Source organism: Astatotilapia calliptera, chromosome 13 (genome assembly GCF_900246225.1).
Source record: "Astatotilapia calliptera chromosome 13, fAstCal1.2, whole genome shotgun sequence".
NCBI lineage: Eukaryota > Metazoa > Chordata > Actinopteri > Cichliformes > Cichlidae > Astatotilapia > Astatotilapia calliptera.
Genome location: NC_039314.1, coordinates 1,442,237 through 1,450,461, shown reverse-complemented (window position 1 = coordinate 1,450,461; position 8,225 = coordinate 1,442,237).

Genomic DNA, 8,225 nt, shown 5'->3' with positions numbered 1-8,225 from the left:
CTGGATTTGTGTGGTCTCTAATTTCATGTGAGCCTGGTTCTGCCGGAGGTTTCTTCCTGTTAAAAGGGAGTTTTTCCTTCCCACTGTCGCCAAAGTGCTTGCTCATAGGGGGTCATATGATTGTTGGGTTTTTCTCTGTATCATGAAGCGCCTTGAGGCGACTTTTGTTGTGTTTTGGCGCTATATAAATAAAATTGAATTGAATTGAATTTGAATGGAGGTCTCGCTGACACAAAGTACAGGTTTTCATTTTGTGAATAACTCGAAAATCTTAGCTCAAACAGCTGCAAAACCGATTTCCCCAGCATGGAGATGCTGGCGGTGACATTTAACGTATTTTATCCGATAAATAAACCCTGTAAAATGTATTTACCCCCCCCCAACAGCCCTTTTGATTGTCTCCCTAGTATGGCCACAAGACCTCACTCTTGGAGCACTTTTTTTGCCACATGTATCGCAAACGACGTCTCAGCTGTTTGTGGACGTAAAATAAGTCCGCACATGACCCCAATTGCGCTCAGCCATAGTTGTGAGTAGTGAAGTGCGAATCATGAACGAATCGTTCAGTACTCGAGAATCACTTTACTGACTCATGAATCATGATTCACAAGCCCAACTGACTCACTGACTCATCCCTGTTGCTGTTAGCAGCAATGTATCTAGCTTATAATTAAAATTATGGAGAAAAACACAACATTACAGCAGAGAGACTGGATGTGATGTCAGAACCCTCTAAATCTTGTAATTTACAGATGTAAATGGCCTGTATTTGTATAGCGCTTTACTAGTCCCTAAGGACCCCAAAGCGCCTTACACATCCAGTCATCCACCCATTCACACACTGGTGATGGCAGCTACATTGTAGCCACAGCCACCCTGGGGCGCACTGACAGAGATATTTAATTCCAAATGATTTGACTGCATCATTGTGTCTTTGAGTTATGACCCAAACTCTCTATCAACTTTGTGAGAAAAATTCATGTGTGCCCAGGTGTATGATGTGGCTCTTTGCGGTGACACAGTAAAAATTGTGGCTCTGTGACTGGTTGGCTGCCCCAGCCCTGGCCCTTCATGTATTTCAGTAATGTCTTTTTCTCCCGTCTCCTCCTCTCGTTTACATGTTTTGCCCTTGTGACCCATCCCTTCTGTCACGTGTGTTTTCCCCCCCAGCCATCATGTTCTGTTTGTGCTTAGTTATGTCCATGTCTCATCCCCAGTCCCCTTTTCCCTCTCTATGTATTCACAGTGTACGTGTTCCTCGTCGGTTCGTCATGCTAAGTCTGCGTGTCTTATTCCGTCATGTTTCATGTATCACTCCAAATCTCACTACCTTTAACTGATAATAACTGTTTCCTGATTGTTATGTCTAAAAGGTATTGCACAATCGCCTCTAGTAGAGGATCAGGTTTGTTTTCCACTGATAATGGATTTTAACATGACTGACCAATGATTGTGGAGCACGTCCATGTAGGATCTTACAAATACAACGAGCAAACTTAAATGTTTTAAAATGTTCAAAACTTAATATATTATATTTCTGAAGTATGACGGAAGGAAAAAGTTTCACATTTTAAAAAAATCCAATTTCATATGATCAAATTTATGTCAAAAAGTTCATATTTATTCCCTCCTACGTCATGTGTGAGTACTGTACTGTAAATGTCACATATATCAGATGATACTGATAACCTAATGCTAATTGCAATAACTATGCAGAGGTCTCTAGGCCTCGACTTTTATGGAGCATGTGAAGTTTGGGGCAGAGTGGACAAAGAAAAGTTTCTCAGCAGGTTCAACAGGTTGCTACAACACAGGCCGATGGAGTATTGCACTCACTCATCCAAACTGGCAAACATGTAACATACACCCTAAGACTGATCCTGCTCTTTACTCCTTTGCTATGATTTAATTTGATATTATGTAGCCTTGGAGACAGTTTGCATAGATTAGAATGTTAGATTCCTGTGATGTCATCAATGCCCGATGTTTTGTTTTAATGTCTTGTGATAGTTCTAAGTGCAGACAAAGTCAGAGTTCAAGTGAGTTTAGTCCAATTTTGAACCAGTTTCTGACATGTGGTCAAAATCTTGGCCGACCTTTACCACACCACGTGCTGTGGGTGTGCGTAAATATCTGGATGAGTAAAGTCTCCTTTACCTGTTAAATTCAATTTGTTTGGTCTCTCTGTAGAGGACTTTGAAGAAGACATTAAGCCAGACAAGAAGAAATGGTAGGTTGTCAGCCTCACTGTTTAAATGTCCTTGCCTGCCCACACGCTTAGTGTCCACATGAATTCCTTACCATGAATAATTACTTTCTGGATTTTAGGGACCAAATCAGCCGCTGTAAACTGGCAGGACTTTAATGCCACCACAGCAGATTGTGTCACAGTTTTGCAGCTGGGTGCGGTGATGGTTTGGCTGGTACGTCACATCATCCCTGATGACAACAACACATCTGAGATGCACACTGACATTTCAGAGGGTAGAAACCTCAGGACTCCCTACAGTTTCTGCAGAGCTCCAAAACCTCCTCTTGTCATGGTCCTGGGTCATTTTGACCCAGCGTTTTGTGTTTCCTTGAAGTTCATTTTTGTGCCTTGTGTTTATTCAGATTTTGTACTAGTTTAGGGTTGAACCTGAAGTTTGGTGTATATTCAGCCCTACCTGTGTCTGTCCTTGGTGCTCTGTTCATGTCCCCGTGTTGTGTTGTAAATCAGTCTGTGTGTTTCCTGCTTTACTTTGAAGGCTCGTGTTCTGGATTAGGGTAGAACACTGCTCACCAAAGCCGAGGGTTTGTCTCGTCTGACCTATGCTGCTCAATCTTTACATGTCAATAATTCTACATGCAAATCTGTTGATAAAATATTATTTATTTTTCTGTGGAAAAACAAAGTTCACTACATTTGCAAATCCGTAGTTATGAACGATTATAACAATGGTGGCTTAGATTTTATAGATTTCAGCTCCCTAAATTACACTTTCAAAATAAATTGGATTAAAAAACATCTCAGCTACTCTGCAAGTACAATATTCAGAAAATCCCAATTAACTCTCAAACTTTCATCAACAAGCTCTTTTGGCATAGTCCTTAATCTATAAACATAACTTTTCTTCACAAAGGTTTTATATTTGGAACAACTGTAACACTAATTACAAGAATAAGTCGCTGATCTTTGAAAACTGGTTTAATAATGGTATTCTTCTGGTGAGTCAACTATTCAATACCGCGGGCTTATTATACAGTTCCTATCCAGATATAACATCCCAGTATCCCCAAGGGAGTTTTGTATTGTTTTTGATGCCATACCGTCTGGTCTGTCCATGTTGTTTAGAAATACCACTGCCTCCCCACTCCTGTTCTTGTCCCGCCCTGTCCTGAGAGGCTCCTTTAGGTTAGGTTTGTTTCTCCTCTTGTAAAGGTGTGAATTTGTGGAAAGATATCGCTAGTTTCATCTCTAAGAATATCTTATCAAATGTTGTGCTTTTTTACCAAAATGTGTTATTTGGTTACACTGACTTTAGTCGAAAAGACTCGAATGCTTTTTACCTCATTAATCTGATTTTACTCCTCGCCAAATACCACATCCATAAATGTAAGTTCTCAAGCAAGGAACCTCAGTAGTAATATACCTATAGCTATCTTATCATGTCAGAGGCCAACAGAAACCATGTCCAACAGAGTCTCCAAAGGCTTTCCACCTTTCTCTTTACAACCTGCTCTTTATATCTGCATCTCAGAGCCCAACTGAAACCAAGTCCACCTATATAAAAACACCCCATCAGACACACAGTATTTTCATCAGCACTTCACAACTGCCGCAAGGTATAGCGTTTTAACTTTTTATTTTTTCACCTGAATGTGCATTGGAGCCGACTTTGCTACCCGCACAGAGCGTTTCTGACAGTCGGGCGCTGCTTATACAATAGAGAAAAGCAACAATACAGAGTGTCTCTCTGCTCCAAGAACTCCGAGGGCCTTTCACAAGGTAAGCATGTCTGTTATACCCAGGGCATAAATGTCTGTATGTCAGTGCTGATTATTCAAACCCTGTTTAAAATGTGACACATATGTTGTCCGAAAACAATTCCTCTAAATTTGCAAAGTTACTGATTTAAAAAATATATATTTTCGAATTTTTAGTTGCATGTCAAACATATGATAGACTCTTGAGCATATTTGTATAGCTAAATTCACAATGGTATAACCGTGCTAAATAAAAGAGGCCCAAGCACCAATGCACTCTAATCCACTCCGCTAAACTGTATGTTGATAAGTACATGAAGCGTACCTCTACCTCTACAACTGAAAACAGTTTGTATCCGCACTCTGAGGGTCTGCTGAATTGTTTTTAATACGGCACTTTTTGACGAACAGCAGATGATGAAATCCTCTTTATTGTAGAAACTGTCCCTAAGCTATTGTTGCTCATACTTACTGAGGTCCCTAGCTACTTCCTTACTATGTCAGTAAACTTTTTTGAAAAGGAAGCTGTTGTAGATTTAAAGAAACATCTTAACTGAAGCAAAGGCAAAAAAACTGGAATGAATTTTATGTGACTGTTCATATTAATAATGACTTTAAAACATCCATCCATCCATCTTCATCCGCTTTATCCGAGGCCAGGTCGCGGGGGCAGCAGCCTAAGCAAAGAGGCCCAGACCTCCCTCTCCCCAGCCATGTCCTCTAGCTTATCCGGGGGAACACCAAGGCGTTCCCAGGCCAGCCGAGAGATATAATCTCTCCAGCGTGTCCTGGGTCTGCCCCGGGGCCTCCTCCCGGTGGGACATGCCTGGAACACCTCACCCAGGAGGCGCCCAGGAGGCGCCCAGGAGGCATCCTTGTCAGATGCCCGAACCACCTCAGCTGGCTCCTTTCGATGTGGAGCAGCAGCTGCTCTACTCTGAGCCCCTCCCGGATGGCCGAACTTCTCACCCTATCTCTAAGGGAGAGGCCAGCCACCCTTCGGAGGAAGCTCATTTCTGCCGCTTGTATCCGCGATCTCGTTCTTTCGGTCACTACCCACAGCTCGTGGCCATAGGTGAGGGTAGGGACGTAGATCGACCGGTAAATTGAGAGCTTCGCTTTTACACTCAACTCCCTCTTCACCACGACAGACCGGTGCAGCGTCCGCATTACTGCAGCTGCAGCCCCAATCCGTCTGTCGATCTCCGGCTCCTTTCTCCCATCACTCGCGAACAAGGACCCCGAGATACTTGAACTCCTCCACTTGGGGCAGGAACTCATCCCCGACCCGGAGTGGGCACTCCACCCTTTTCCGGCTGAGAATCATGGCCTCAGATTTGGAGGTGCTGATCCTCATTCCCGCTGCTTCACACTCGGCTGCGAACCGTTCCAGTGCGAGCTGGAGGCCCTCACCCGATGAAGCCAACAGAACCACATCATCCGCAAAAATCAGAGATGAGATTCTGAGGCCACCGAAGCGAAAGCCCTCCGCCACTTGGCTGCGCCTAGAAATCCTGTCCATAAAAATTATGAACAGAACCGGAGACAAAGGGCAGCCCTGGCGGAGCCCATCACCCACCAGGAACGAGTCCGACTTATTGCCGGCAATGCGAACCAAGCTCTTGCAACGGTTGTATAGGGATCGAATGGCCCGTAGCAATGGGCCAGACACCCCATATTCCCGCAACACCTCCCACAGGACACCCCGAGGGACACGGTCGAATGCCTTCTCCAAGTCCGCAAAACACATGTAGACTGGTTGGGCAAACTCCCATGCACCCTCAAGTATCCTGGAGAGGATAAAGAGCTGGTCCAGTGTTCCGCGACCAGGACGAAAACCGCATTGTTCCTCCTGTATCTGAGGTTCGACTAGCGGACAAACTCTCCTTTCCAGCACCCTTTAAAACACTTAACTCTAATTTCTGTGGTTTATTTTAAGTTTACAGAATATAACATGTGGTAAGACGACGAGTTTTACTTCTCACTGTCCGTGTTATGTGTATCTATTTATCATGTATGCTACTTTGCTCTGTGGACTGTAAAATGTTTCATTGTGTTCATGAAATAAACCAGACTTTCACCGTCTGCATCTTTTACTGTTTTTCTGCTTTTGTTCACTCCAAGTTTGACAAAACCTACAGATATCCAGAGTTAACTCACTAACAATGTGGAGCAGTCTCAGTGTATTTAGCTGCTTTTTCCCTGAACACAACCAACTGAGAGAAACGCCTGTAGGCCTCACTTTGGTCATTTGAACGCTGAAGGAGATTTGTTCCATAGACACATACCGTACTAGTGTTTCCTGCACTACTATGTTCTATTTAAATCCAGATTCCTTTTATAGTTTGCAGTGAAATTTGTTAAACCGTTGCTTAATGGGGCAGAAGTACACGTCACTCTTTACTAACACATTTGTAGATGAGTTTATTGCTGAACAACACAGCTAGCAGTCTCACACACTCTTTAGGTTTTTCAAGTTATGTGTGTAAGGGTTTAGTCTCTCAAACCTTACCCTTTTCTCCCCAGTATCACAACAGTACGACTCCCAAAGTACGGCTCAGTAAACAACCAATGATTCTAAAGCCAGAACAGAAAGATACAGTTGGAAGATGAATGATTGCGTTTTTATGATGCGTAGTAAAACGACCCCCTCTTCTTCTTCTCTGTGTTGTTCGTGTGTGTGTGTGTGTGTGTGTGCGTGTGTGTGCCTTAGAAGTCAAATAATACATTAGCCATACTTAAAAAAACATCAGAATTTCATTTAGAACTGAGATTCTAAGTTGTAAGCAGAAATCTTATGCACAGCCAGAAACATGTTTCCCCACTTTCACAATGCTGAGGTGACAAATCCACAACCCCCAACAAATGGTTTGTTACATGCAGGTGTGAAGGGCAAGCTTTACTTACACAGCCTCACACACAGCAGATTTTTAAAGTTGTTGGGTACAGGGGTTTAGCCACAGATGCAACTTCCACTTTTGATAAAGATCACTCCACCTGTTTATTTCTTAAGAAATTAAGCATCTTTATTAAGCTCTTATTTATAAAAGTCTACACAATAATAGACACCGTGTGCTCTGTGACATTATAGTCTTCTACTTCTGCTTCCATCGGTTTGCATTTTAAACTCCCAGCCTTTCAGTTTGTTATGAGCGACTTATATTTCTAACATTTTGTGATATAAAAGTGAACCATGCGACTTTTTTTATTTTCTGTTTGATGGAAGGACTTAAGACACGAGTTATTTAAACAATTCTAAATGACAGTGTGATGGCCATAGTACTTTATGTGGGCCAAATGTGTTAAGGATAATGTTTATCAATGTAAAATTGCAAAGAACTTGTGGATAGATTATAACATTTTGTAAACAATTACCTCAGAAGCTGTACTGGCAGATCTATGTATGTAAGGTAAAACTTTCCAAAGTACTTCCACTTAAACACATAAAGTCACCCTTAACCAATAATCCACTGCTCCTTGAAAAAGTAGCACAAACAGACAACTGACTGAGCAATGATAAGTAGAGCTACCCGAGGCCGAGACTCAAGCAGAAGAAAATTAAAAGTTGTTTTTGTGGCTCGAAAAATTAAAGAAAGTATGTTTAATAATTCAACAAGACCCGCACCTTCAACACATGTACATTCAAATTTTGGAACAGGCTCAACATTGCTGCTGTTCAATAGTTTTAATCCGTTCGAAAAAGTCATTTTACGGCTTTAATGTTTCCAGCTGATAAGGAGAATGAGGGCATTTCAAATGAGCGTCCAAAGGCTTTTAAACATCTGCTTTGTCTGTAACGACAGTATCAAACTACAGAGCATTGTTTTTACTAAAATTCAACATTTTCAGATGAAAATTTGGCTGCTTTTTGTTTTTTTCACTGTAACACCCACCTCAACGCCGTTTTTAGGATATTCTTGGTGATCCCACCTTTTTCATATTTATGCTTTTGGCACTGAGGGTATCTGATACGCATGTTGTCACTGTGTTTTTGTACTACCAGCTGCGAGGGCTCTGCTTTTGCTTTGAGCAGTCTGTTTTTATTTTGTCTCGTGACTGTGTGTTTTTTCAAACGAGATCCTCGCCAGCTTGATTTTGTTACCACAAACTTTGTGTGAAGTTCACAACAGAGGTAAAGAGATTTAAACACCCCAGTTTAAGGAGGCAGGCAGGGGTTGGACCACCTGCACAGGACAGGTGAAGCAGAGAGTGTCCGGGGAGATGTGCAACAGAAGCAGAGGGAACATTTTACAAGATGA